Source organism: Diabrotica virgifera, chromosome 6, assembly GCF_917563875.1.
Source record: "Diabrotica virgifera virgifera chromosome 6, PGI_DIABVI_V3a".
Taxonomy (NCBI): domain Eukaryota; kingdom Metazoa; phylum Arthropoda; class Insecta; order Coleoptera; family Chrysomelidae; genus Diabrotica; species Diabrotica virgifera.
Window position 1 is genome coordinate 137,479,873 of NC_065448.1, and position 14,699 is coordinate 137,494,571.

A 14,699-nucleotide genomic window follows, 5' to 3' on the forward strand; every position below is an offset into this window, starting at 1 on the left:
TAATTTTTTGGTACCAAATATAACATTTTTTAACTGGCTCTGTAAAAAGGAGCTAAGTTCCAATTAGTAAAAATATAAAAATGTTGCTTAGCCCCTTTTTTCAAATCAGCGACGATATATACTTCCGGTTTCATGCCTGTCTGTCCAACAATTTGTCTGTTCGCGAATATAACCCCTCAGTTATTAAAATAGATAGAATGACCAATGAGGTGGCGAATTAGAACTTACAACAGAAGGATGGTATTAGATGTGAGAAGTAGATTTGACCTCGGACTTCCGGTTTTAGAGTTGCAACTGGAAGTATTGTTTTAAACCAGCTTTAAAAGTACAAGCGATATATAATTCGATGCGCCTTAGCGAAACAAAAAATATGTACTTCCGGGGTTGTTACAGTTACAACGCCTGTACAAAAATATATCAGTTCCCACCTCTATACATCGTTCAGTTTTTATAAAAAGTGGCAAGTTGGTTATTTTGAAAGACCACTAATATCTGATGTGTCTTCATTTTTCTGTTGCCGCAACCAGTCGTTTGTGAGAAGATCCATTGTACAAGGTTATTGTGTTTTCTTTTTTCATACCGGCAAAAATTGTCACTCTAGTTTTCTAATAAATCCTAAACAATATTTATTGTTTCACGGTTTTAGTCCAGAGAAATAAGATTTTTCTCGTGACACATCCCCCTCCAGGCCGAAACCAAATTTTTTGGGTAGTATGGATATCTATATTAATAACCTTTATGTTTCCTTAAGCCGATTTTGATGATATACATAGTTATAAAGAAATGAAGATCAAAAAACGGTAAATTTTCGCTTTCATCTATAACCAAAAAGTTAAGCATTTTAAACAAATTTGAGAGTAATAAACTCCTAAATCGTCCAAAAATTTCAATATGGCGTTCGCTAAATATGTCTGTCCTTATTGGTTGCTTAGAAAATTGCAAAATAAATCATACATTTTGAAAATCAAAAATGAATAACCATTTTCAATTTCGTTGCAAAACGAAAATACAGCCGAACCATATTCCAGTCCAATCAGAGAGTGCTGCAAGCACCTCTACCGGTTTCGAAACTTATTAGTCTCTCATCAGGAGGCACATATGCTGCTCTCCCCGATCCAACCAAAACAAACCCCAGCGTGCAGTCCCGAATTGCAACGAACGAAATGGCATAGATGCCCTAGCGGCAACTGCTAGCAAAAGACTAAGTTTTCACTCTAATGGCATATAACATATCCCACCAGAATGAAAACAATGGGAACCTTCTCTGGTTACACCTCCGAGGCTTCTACAATTTTCAAGCCATACGGATGCTGAGACTAAGGAAGATGAGGGAATTCTACAATTTACAATTCACGTCACATCTGCTCAGCGCGGTAATACCTCAGCTCAGTTTACCGCGCTGAGCAGATGTGACGTGAATTGTAAATTGTAGAATTCCCTCATCTTCCTTAGTCTCAGCATCCGTATGGCTTGCAAATTGTAGAAGCCTCGGAGGTGTAACCAGAGAAGGTTCCCATTGTTTTCATTCTGGTGGGATATGTTATATGCCATTAGAGTGAAAACTTAGTCTTTTGCTAGCAGTTGCCGCTAGGGCATCTATGCCATTTCGTTCGTTGCAATTCGGGACTGCACGCTGGGGTTTGTTTTGGTTGCAACTATGGCGTTGCAAAAAAATAATTTGGGATAAACAAATTAAATAACTTTTAAGCTATTTGACCAATTGCTTTGAAATTTAAAATATAATTTAAGCACCACAAGTATCAGCAATTCGTGTAATGAGAACGTTCTAAGTTAATTTTTACATAAGTTATGAATATTTATAAAAACTCAAAATTTATGATTTATTTTGCAATTTTCTAAGCAAACAATAAGGATAGACATATTCAGCGAACGCCATATTGAAATTTTTTATACGGTATATGAGTTTCTCACTCTCAAATTTGTTTAAAATACTTAACTTTTTGGTTAGAGAGGAAAAAAGCGAAAATTTACGGTTTTTTATCTTCATTTGTTTATAACTATGTATATCATCAAAATTGGCTGCAGGAAACATATAGGTTATTATTATAGATGTCCATACTACTCAAAAAATTTCGTTTCGGCTTGGAGGGGGATGTGTCACCAACAGGATATTTTTTTTCCTTATTTCTCTGAACTAGTTTTGGTTTTGGAGTTTTGGATTTTGGTTTTGGAGTTTAGATTTTGGAGTTTGGTCTTATGGTTTTTGTTTTTGCTTTTTGTTGGCTTTTCTGCCTATTTTCCGTACCTGGAAACTTTCTGTTTCTTCAAACTACATAAATAGGTTTACTTTCTGGTTGGAGACTGTCTGGAATGGTCTATGGTTAGACGTTTTCCGGAAATCGAATGGTTTCCTCCTATCGCACGTGAATATATGTGTCACGTTCCATTGAACTTGGTCTCTACCACGGTATGGTGATCGCTGATGTGAATATCGACCAACTAAAGTCTTCAGTGGAGTATTTATCCAGGATTTACAATCGCTGCTGGTCAAAGAGCGGTAAAATATTATATTTCAAATATTCCTGTAGGTATATTATTGTTGGGTTTATTTAACTTAAAATTGATAACATAAATTAATTGATAACATAATTAATAAAATTGATAACATAAAACTTAAAATTGATAAAATTGGAAGATTACAAACATAAAAATTGATAGGTTATTCTATTTATAAACGATCAAATCTCACTAGGACTTTTTATTTTCAATTATTTACCAACTATATGTATCACATTGTAACATTGTATATTTTCTTTTGTAAATTGTACTATATTTGTGAAAATTGTAGTAAATAAATTTAGTAAAATTCGTTTTTGCTTATTACATATTTTTTTTCAGTTTTACTTCAAATGGTAGTTGGTTTAGGAGGAATCAACACGAATGTTGATTAAGAAAGTTTAGTTAATCTATATATTTGTTAATTTGCTGAAGAGTAAAACTGGCGCCCTCCATTTTAGTTTGTTCAGGATCTCTGTCTGGCTTTATTTATCTAATTTCTGTTTTATTTTTCCAGCTCTCCTTCTTTCACGCCCAAATTATTTCAGAAAGAAATCTGTATAATTTTATTCCTTTTTCTGGCTCTCGAATCCCACCTTCTTTCTAGACTCTTGTTTTTCGAGCTTACTTATCCGGTGCTCTATTCTATTCTTCTTCCTCCCTTCTTCTCCATTCTACACTTTCTTTTCTTTAGTTCAAATTGCACACTAATTTCGACTATCTTTCTTTGATTCATCATTTCTCGGCTTTTCCAAAGCCGAGTTTAGTGTAGCAGGGTTTCATGCCTGTCTGTTCATTCATTTGACTGTCCGCGAATATAACTCCTACGTTATTAGAACTGATAGAATGACAAATGAGGAGTCGAGTGAGAGCTTATATCTTAAGAATAGTATTAAAAGTGAGAAATTGAACCTAGGACTGCCGGTTCCAGAGTTACAACTGGAACTACTGTTCTAAAGTCGCCGAAATAGTACAAGCGATATATTACTTGACGCGCCTTGACAAGACGAAAATAAATACACTTCCGATTTTTATATCACTTTCGGTTGAAAAGGTGCAATCGGAAGTGACACAATATAGTCGCAGAAATAGTACATGTGATATATCCATCATCGCATCTTGGAGCAAAGTCGAGCTCGAATGATTAGTTCCGGTTTTAATATCATTTCCGGTTAAAAAGTTATGACCGGAAGTTTGGCAAAAATTACTCAAAATTATTAAAATTTTATATCAATTGACGCAAAGTTCAAATATCGACTTCCGGTTCTACTTCCAGCCAGTCACGTTCGGTGAAAACCTAGGGCTTACGAAGTCCAATTGCTTGTTTTAGTTGATAATTTCCGCTTTTGTCATCTTATGTATTTACCAAATATACGATTTATGAAAATGTCGAAGCCATTTTTCGTAACAAAATATTATAAATAAGAATAAAGGAAAATGTTAATAAACACGATTTAGATTTACAAAATTTAAAAATGCATTAAGGTTGTCTCTTTTTTAAAGTTATAAATTTCAATCACGTTTATAAAACAACCGGTTTTATGGATTGTATAAAACCATTGAAAACAAAAAAATAAAGAAAATCATATGCTCCTCAAAACCATCATTTATTTAATGAAAAGCAAAAGGATGAATAATTCTATCATTTCGTTTTGCCATCAACATTGATAAAAATAAATGAGATAGCTAAAATCAGTGGAACGAATAAAATGAGACGAGATTTTTGTTCCAATCATTTGATAACGAAAATGGCTGCAATTTACTGCATCGTGTGACATATGCCGAACATTCAGTTCTAGACTTTTCTCCTGGTGAAATTTTACAAACGACAGAACTGTTCCAAATCACGAAACCACAAAAAGGTTGTCAATTTATCAAATTCGTATAGTACGTTTGAATAAAAGTTTATGCTGTAATAGCATAAACGATATTAACAATGGATAGGAAGTTTGAAAAACATTCATAAATGCAAAGTACCTATAAATGTTTCTAAACTACGTAGTGTGTACTTTCCGAAATAGAATAAAGGAAAATATTCGAAAATAAAAAAATGCTATTTTGGTGTACGTATTTGAAAATTTGCCTATTATTATCAAATACCATCAGCTAGATATAGGTTCACGATTTTTTCTATTACTTTATGATTATTTTACAATAGACAGAACATAATATTGCCAACGAAATATCTACTATAATTATTTTATTTATACAGGGTGTTCAGAAACTCTCCTTATAAACGAAAGCCGGAGATTCCCCAGTAATTTTAAGATAATTTAACCCAATTCCCCTAGTTCAACAGTGCTTTTTTTGGGAGGTGAGAATCTTCTTAAGACCGTCTGGGAAGGTGTCCCCCTCCCCCGCCCACGATTCGCACCATACAGGCCGGTGAAGCGACCGTCTAGCTCAGCTTGTGCGCGGGTAGGTCGACCGGGGCGCCCCCCAATCCAGGATGGAACTAACCAGAGAATGTCAGTTGGCAGTTACGAGCAACTCCAGTCATTCATACTTTCGTCTATGCACTCTTTCTCATCCACCCATTCAAACTTTTTTTCATTTAACTCCAGACATTCTAACTTCATTTAACATTCTGACATTTAGATGGGGCAGTCTCTGTAGATCGGATGTAGAAAGTCCTTCCCCACTGACTGTCCCAAAACGATACAAAATATGCTATAACATACAAGGGAAGAACTAGAGTGAATGGAGATGAAAAGAGAAAGCAGAGAGAGAATTAGAGAAGAGAGAAGGAAGAGAAAAGAAAATAGGAAATTAGCAAAAAGGAAAATAAAAAGTAAAGATAGAGAACATAAACAGGAAATAGAAAAATAAAATTGTTCAAAGAACGATAACTTATATAGATAAAATTAAGTAAATAAAAATAAACTACGATAAAATAAATAAATAAATAAGTAAAACCATGTAAAAATGAAATAAAAATAAGCAGTCAGTGTGGTTTGCATGTAAAGGGTGCTCTCCCTGCTGACTGCCCGCCACGACACAAATACATTTTAAAGAAATAAATATAGTGGTCATCCCGTCTGCAGACGCCTCTCCTTCCCTTCCTTGTGTTTAATTGTCTTGGTGACAAAAGCAATGACCAGGTCGAAGTCTCTCTTGCTATTAATGGTTTTGTCCATCAGCTCGTCCATCAGCAACCTAGAGGGGATCCCAGACCCAGCTACAGCTCGGTACGCCCCGCACGGTACGCGTGGCACACGAACACGACATACCGCGCGTCATCAACCACCCCACACTCGGGACATAGATCGTCAGCGGTCTTCCCTATACGGTGGGTATATTTTCTGAACGATCCATGCCCGTCAAGAACAACAATGCTTCCTAAACTAAGGGAGTTAGAGTTTTTTGAAGATGGCGCCTTGTAATTAGTTTTTTTTTAGATTCCTTCATGAGAAAAACATAAACTGGTACGCCTATTTATGTTCCAGAGATAAATCGATTTCATCAATTACGAATTTCAAGTACCGGTCATAGGCATCCGTTTTGGGTAGGGCGACGGTTATTTTATCGTATAACTTTTTTCTCTGTAACTTTTAAGCATTTTTGATACTGAGTTATTAAATTGTGAGGTATTTTAGTACTAAAAGGTACTCTTGCCTTAAGTCGGAAGGATACACTGTTTTCTAGAAAAATCGATTTGAAAATTTTTCGGTTTTGAATTTGAAAAAAAAATTAATAAAAATCTTTCTGAGAAACGAAAACTGGTACGTTTATTTATCTTACATAAATTAATCGATTTTATCAATTATTGCCAATTTCTTGTACCGGTCATATGCGTCCGGTTTGGCTAGGTCAACTGTTATTTTATCGCACAACTTTTTGTCTTTAATTTTTAAACAATTTTGATACTAGATCATTATAAGTCTGGACCCCGCGTATGAAAAAAAAGTTGATTAATAGCAAGCTGAAAATTTCTTAATAGCTTAAGGGTGTCTAGGACAAACTTTGATGTATGGGAACACTGAAACAGGGGAAGTTTTAATTGTGGAACTGGTTAAAAATTTGGAACGTCAGACCACGAAAACGTCCCATGTATTTTGTCGGACAGAACTTCCAATTGATTTGTTACCTTTTAATTAAACTCTCATGCAAAGATCAGACTGCTATTTGTCACCTGTCATAATTCCTGTCATTTGACATGTTCTACTTGTTCCACTCAATAAAATACCCAGTTGGTGATAAATAGCAGTCTGATGTTTTCAGGACAGTTTAATGAAAGGGTAACAAATTAATTGGAAGTTCTGTCCGACAAAATACATGGGACGTTTTCATAGTCTGACGTTCCAAATTTTTAATCTGTTCCACAATTAAAACTTCCCCTGTTGCAGTGTTCCCATACATCAAAGTTTGTCCGACTGGACACCCTGAAGCTATTAAAAAATTTTCAGCTTGCTATTAATTAACTTTTTTTCATACGCGGGATCCAGACCTATTAAATCATTAGGTGTTCTAGAACTAAAAGCTAGTCTCACTTTAAGTCGGTAAAATACTCCGTTTTTTTTAATTTGTTTCAATTTCTTTCAAATTCAAAAAACGAAAAATTTTCAAATATATTTTTCTATAAAACGGTGTATACTACCGACTTAAAGCAAAAGTACCTTTTAGTACAAAAATACCTCGAAATTTTATAAGTAAGTGTCAAAAATTCTTAAAAGTTAAGACAAAAAAGTTATGCGATAAAATAACCGTTGCCTTACCAAAAACTGACGCCTATGACCGGCACTAGAAATTCGCAATGGATGAAATCGATTTATCTCTGGAACATAAATAGGCTTACCAGTTTTTGTTTTTCTAAATAGAAGCATTTTGGAGGGATTTAAAAAAACTAATTATTACAAGACGCCATTTTCAAATAGCTCTAGCTCCCTTTGGAAGAATTTTTGAACTATATAGGTGAATTGGGCTAAATTGTCTTAAAATCTGAGGAATCCCCGGTCATCGTGTGTCAGGAAAGATTCTGGACACCCTGTATAAAGGAGTAATTGAGATTCTGGGTATACAATCGGTATAACATGCACATTCGATATAATTTAGTTTTAAGATCACTTGGTTAAACATATGTCATCGGCTTCTTCTTCTTCTTGTTTTAGGCAAGACACTGAATATATTAGAAAGTTTTGAGATTTTGTTACTTACCCATGTCCCTTACCTGTTACCTAACCGTAGCCATATCCAGCAACAATATCGTGAAAATATTTAAATCCAATAACGTATGAGAACTGATGCTATATGGTACATGGTATGTGCCAAACAACACTATAGTCCAAGATCTCAAAATGACAACTGTTACCAAAGAAGTTTTTCAAAATTTAGCTAATAATATGAATAGAAACCAACAGACCAACCTAATTGTCTAACCCAAAAGCTAATAAAGCAATCAGTTAGACGAATACTAAAAGGAAAGACCTCAGCTGACGTGAAAAATCAGAGACTCTACAAAATCATAAGAGACACTGTCATTTTACCAATAATATTTAGAAAATTGTCATTGGGCAATACAAATTTCCTATCAAAAAACTAGTTGTGAAAATACAGATTATTTTACTACAATAATTATTAAATTCTAGTAACATCATACCCTAATTTCCTCAGAGCCTCAGAGGTGTGTGTAGCTTATAGTACCGAATCATTTTGGTACGATTAAAGACATGAAACCAAAAAGAATTAGAATCTCGTCTCTCGGAGGGCAATTGCCAAACAAGAAAAAATAATTTGCCTACTACAGCTCATCTAAACTCAGCCGTTTAGCCAGAGGAGCACTCTATGCCACAATTAGGTATAGTACTACAAGAATAAGTATAAATTAAAAATTCGTCGGACAAACGTAAAACAAAAATATTTGGATTAAAAACGATGTTATACCGATGGAGCAAAAATACCATAAATGAGCCGGTTCAACCATTTCCCAAAACTGATACTAGATGTGTAACTCTAGCTTACAACTAGGGGATGCTTGCTTAAGGAGAAAGGCGCAAAATGTCGCCTGTCAAAATTTTCCGTGTGTTTTAAATGTATTTATTTTTTTGGAATCCTGAGAAAACTAATAAATTTTTTTGAAAAATTGAAAAGCGGAATGAAAGACTACGTTATTACCGAGGGCCCAAAGTCCCTTAAAATAAATAAAAAGTTTCTTTTGAATGAAATATTTGCAATTAAACATCAAACTAAATTTTCTCTTTTATTTTCACCCCTGGAACTTATTTAAATAAACATAGAAGTTTTCGGCACTTTCGGTCCTCAGTATTAATGTAATCTATCTTTCTGCGTTAAAATTTTTCAAAAACATTTATTAGTTTTCTCAGGATTCGAAAAAAAAAATTAATACATTTAAATCACATTGAAAATTTTGCTCCCCTTTTAAATAAATAGAGCAATTTCGCAAGTAGAACAAATGGTTTTATAATTTATGTTCTACATTATTTTTAATATGTAACATTTGAACTACCTCATAAAGTTCGGGGGTGTAACAATAAAACTACAACTAACTATGGAAGCTGATTGTTAAGATTTAGCCTAGCTCAGTCACTCAGTTGCTAGTTCGTCTTAGCTTAGTCAAAAAAGTGAATATAAATTTAACTAATCATTTTTATTTAATTGATGGATTCGACCGTTACTTGATGGAAGTTAGATGGAAGCACCTAGCAACAAAACACTGAAAACTTTTGATTTCAATATTTCCACAAAATTTATTATAAAACTATGTGACTACAGCTGTTTCGGCAGAGTGCCTTTCTCAAGTGATTTATTTTAATATGTGATTGCATTTATGGTAGGTTCCGCCACTGGCTACATATTGAAAGACACGTATAATTATATCGATCGTCTAAAAATCAAGTTTTTATTGGTAAAAAGTGAATTTTAAAACTTACAACCAACAATGAATAAAACTTGATTACTAGTTACATGGTTTAAAATATTTATGTAGTGAGAAATCATAATCTTTTATTGTGGAAGTGTAAATTTAGTTTATTAACATACAAGTAAGACGAGTGGTTTAAGTGACAGAATTGAACAAGGTATTCAAAAAATAACAATAACATAAACATAGGCGTAACAATTCAAGGTAAGAATATAATATCATATTTTTAAAAATAGCTTTTGGGTCCTCTGGACTGTTGGATGATTAATGTATTTAATTATAATAATATTAATAATCTTTAAACCATAATTAATAAAGTAAGTCAAAAATCAATTTAAAAATCAAATTAAAAGTAAACTATTTGACTTAAAATCTAAACAAACTACATTTAACCACTCAAAGAAGGGCAGTTCCTCCGAAGGATGGACGTGGGATAGACCTCTATCGTTGAGTGGTCGTGTAGGGAAAGGTAAAAGCAAATACATCGTCATGAAAAAAATAATAAGAAATAATAGAAAAACTTATGGGTAGAACAAACTTAAAAATATTAGGGTAGAAAATAAAATGGATACTATATCAATCGAACTCAATAAGTTAAAATTAGAAAATGAACTGATCAAAAAGGTAAATCTGGAAATCAAAGAGGAGATGAAATTGCAAGAAAGAAGAATCGAGGCTCTAGAAAAAGAAATAAGAAAGAAAAACATTGTGATATATGGTGTAGACGAAACAACAAATGAAAATATAGAAATCCTAAAAAATAAATTCAAAGAAATAACTAATAAAATGAACATTTCTATATACGAAAACGAGGAGATATCCGTAGAGTAGGAAACCAAAATAATAATACCAGGCCTATAAAGATAGAACTTAAACATGTGTCGAAAAAAATAGAGATACTAAGCCAAACACGTAGACTCAAGGGCAACAAAATATACATTACGAAAGACTACTAAAAAGAATTACAACAGAAAAGGAAATTTCTAATCCACCAACTGAAATTGGCTATAGATAAAGGCTACAGGGCGTTCCTAAACTATAACGGGCTCAAATATATGGAGAAATATATACCCCGGAGCAGTTGGGCTATAAAAATGATAACAATGGAGATATTCAACCTGAAAATGGAACAGAGGAACAAAAAACAAAAGGGAGAAAAGCGAGTGAAAGATCCCCAGGAAACGAAATGCAGCACATACCAAAAGCAATAAGAGCAACAGAAGGAGGAGCATATAACTCAAAAAACTGATAACCCAGGCACCAAAAGCAACAAAGATACTTGTAAAAAAGACAACGCAAATGGAAAAGGACAACGAAAATAATGGAAAGGAGACAATAATAATAGATATTTGGAATATCACAAGTCTTTATGGTAAAGAATTCGAATTGACAGAGGAAATGAAAACATACGGCATTGATATCCTAGGCCTGAGCGAAACGAAGAAAAAGGGAAGAGGAAATATGAGATGTGACGATGGTTACAAGCTCTTCTACTCAGGTGTACAAGAAATAAAAAGAGCAAAAGAGGGAGTCGGTTTTAAAATCAAGGATGATTTGTGTAAGAGAGTTGTAAAATACCAAGCAATAAACTCTAGAATAATTACTGTAAGTATAAAACTAGACGAGATAGTTAGCACAATACAAATATATGCACCAGTCGAGGGCACAGAAGAACAGAAACTGTATAAATTCTATAGCGAACTCCAAACAGCTTTAGACAAAATGAGAGAAAATGTGAGAACATAATTATTATGGGGGACTGGAATGCAAGAGTTGGAAATGACATCAACAAGAGACTTTAAAGCCTTGGGTGGTATGGAGAAATAGCTGAGAACAGAAATGGTAAGATGATACAATTTTGTATAAATAACGACTTACAAATCGGAAATACATTCTGGTATCAAAATATGGAGGACAGATACACTTTTGAAGCACAGGAAAGAAATGCTAAAAGTCTAATAGATTAATTACATCGTGATTCCTGCAGAAATAAATATTATCAAAAATATAAAAACAAAAAAATGTGCACAACTAAACACTCAACACAAGCTACTCGTAGCCGAAATGACTACAAATAAAAAGCAATATATAGTCGATAAGTCATAAACTAAGACAAATATTAAGAAGCTCAAAAAAGAGAAAGAGAAAAATGACTATAAACAAGAAATATATGAGGAATTGCAAAGAATAGAGCTGGAAAGAGACCAACGGGATATAGAAGAAAGATGGAAAGTACTAAAAACACACTATATAAAACAGCAGAGAAAATTTGTGGAAAAAAGTCAATAATAAATATCATAAGAGAACAGAGTGGTGGAGTCAAGAAATAAAGAAAATAATAAAGAAAAAAAGCAAGCCTGGAAAAAATATCAACAATGTAGAGATGAAAATAACAAAGCAGAATACATAAAGAAACGTAATAGAGCAAAGATAGCAGTAAGGAAAGCGAAAAAGCTGAGCTGAAAAGAATTTGGAAAAGAATTGGAAGCAAATTACAAAACAAATAACAGAAAATTATGGAATCGCATAAAGGGTTTAAGAGGGAAAAAAGGTAGGGAACAATATGGAATCAAAGATAAAAATAACTAATTGAAAATAGAGACTACAGAAATATAAGAAATATGGAAACAATACTACGAAGATAAATTCAAACAAGAAGATGTAGAAAGAAATGAAGCAGAAAGAAATAAACCAGAACTGGAAGAGGAAGAGGAACCAGAGGTTATAAGGAAGGAAGAACTGAGAGAAGCTATAAACAATATTAAACTTGGAAAAGCGGCAGGAGAGGACCAAATAGATCCAGAAATGATAAAATGGATGGGTGAAAAAGGAGAGGACTGGCTATTACAGATATGCAAGGGAGCATGGAGTACAGAGAAAATCCCAAATGACTGGAAGAAAAACATAGTTCTACCAATATACAAAAAAGGACAACATAATGAATGCGAGAATTATAGAGCAATATGCTTGTCATCGGTCGCCTTAGTAGAGGGTCAAGTACAAATAAATGGAGAAAGATTAGGCACTTTTAAATGGGATAAGGGAATTAAACAAGGAGATGGACGAAGCCCCCTCTTGTTTACCCGTGTTAAGCTGCCCCCCCCCCCCACTTGCAAAAATGAAAAAACAAATAGCCCTGATTTATGAGCTATTTATGAGCTCTCATGTTCCGCCAACTAAAAATTTTGAGCTCGTTCCACTGAGCAGGAATTTAATACCCTAGTGAATAGGAATAAAAATAGGAATATTGAATCGATTTTTGCGGCAGAATTACGAGCTATTTATGAGCTCTTGAAATTATATAGTTTCGATTTTTGAGCTCATCCCCTTCACCCCCAAACAACCCTTTAATTGATTTAACTTAAGAGAAAGATGCTGAGAAAACTTAAAATATATCGTATTGCGAATATAATTCCTATAGCTTATATATTCTAAGAATAAACTATTAAATCAAGAGCATTTCGATTATTGAGCTACAACCCCTTTGCCAGAAAACCACCCTATCTTCCCGGCTTAAGAGAAAGTTGTACTTAAAATGCGTTAAACTAATTATTTGGCGACTACATATCATTTAATAATTTATAAGCTTCCAAATTACGCGCATTTAGATCAGTAAATTGCAATTTATTTTGTATAGTGCAGTCACTGAAGGTAAAAATAAACGATTACCTTCAATTTCGGTGAACCTTCATCGATTTTCACGAAAATTGGTCAGTGGTTAGAGGATACGTCAAGAAACAAAGGTGACATAGTACCACCTTGCGCCTTTACCCTGAGGGTGGCTACCGCCCCTTCTCAGGGGTGAAAATTATTTTATAAAAAATAACTGCACATATCAATAAAAGAACAAATTAAAAGCAAAATTTATTATATAAAGTTAATAAAATAAGTAAATACTTTTTAAGTTATTAGAGATCAAAGATTTTAATTATTTGTGAAAAAAATGCATGTTTTGAAGAGGTTTTTTGTAAATCACTAAAAAACTGTAAGTTTTTACAAAAAAGTTAATAGTAGTTTAATTCGTATAGCTTATATTCTAAAAATAAAGTCTAAAATCACGCGCCTTTCGATTATTGAACTACAACCCCTTCGCAAGAAAACCATCCCATATTCCCGGCTTAAGAGAGGGTTGTACTTAAAATAATTTAAATTAATTATTTGTCGACTATATATTGTTTAATAATTTATGAGCTCGCAAAATACACGCATCTCAATTATTGAATTGCCATTTTCTTTCTATAGTGCAGTCACTGAAGGTAAAAATCAACTATGACCTTCGATTTCGGTAAATCTCCATTCATTTTCACGAAAATTGGTGAGCGAATTTTGATACTATCAACTTTTTGTGGATCTTATTTTTCATAGGTATTTCTAAGTACTTTGACAAGTATTTAGTACCTAAGTGTTATAAAATGCATCTCTTTCCCGTTATTTAAGCTTGAACCCTTAGATTTGAACAGTCGCGGAAAAAAATATACATTTAATTACCAAAAACTTACTTTAAATTAACATTAAAGGGTTTTTCAAGTAAGCAATTTATTATATTTTTCATTAGCTTCAATTTTAGTGATGAAAACTTTTTTGTAAAAACTTACAGTTTTTGAGTCATTTATGAAAAATCGCTCTAAAGCATGCATTTTCTTTCCAAAAGCTAAAATATTTGATCTTTAATAACTCAAAAAGTATTGATTTATTTTAATCACATTATATAACAAATTTTGCTTAAAATTTGTCCCTCTCTCGATTTGTGGGGTTATTTTTAATAAAGTAATTTTCACTCCCGAGAAGGGGTGACATATACCCCAGGCTAAAACCCCAAGTTGTTATTGTCAATTCGTGAAAATAAATGGCGATTTACCGAAATCGAAGGTAATAGTTGCTTTTTACCTTCAGTGACTGCACTATAGAAAGAAAATGGCAATTCAATAATTGAGATGCGAATATTTTGCAAGCTCATAAATTATTAAACGATATGTAGTCGAAAAATAATTAATTTAAATTATTTTAAGAACAACTCTCTCTTAAGCCGGGAATATGGGGTCGTTTTCTTGCGAAGGGGTTGTGGCTCTATAATCGAAAGACGCGTGATTTAAGAGTTTATTCTTAGAATATAAGCTATACGAATTAAACTATTATTAACTTTTGTGTAAAAACTTAAACTTTTTCAGTGATTTACAAAAAACCTCTCCAAAACATGCATTTTTTTCACAAATAATTAAAATCTTTGATCTTTAATAACTTAAAAAGTATTGACTTATTTTATTAACTTTATATAATGAATTTTGCTTTTAATTTGTTCTTTTAT

At 33.0% G+C, this 14,699-nt stretch overlaps 1 protein-coding gene across 1 annotated transcript in view; it reads left to right on the plus strand.

Moving 5' to 3' along the window:
* Positions 1 to 14,699, plus strand: part of LOC114335329 (max-interacting protein 1-like) — a 562,552-nt gene that overhangs the window by 344,173 nt on the left and 203,680 nt on the right. The gene's annotated exons all lie outside the window — the stretch shown is intronic.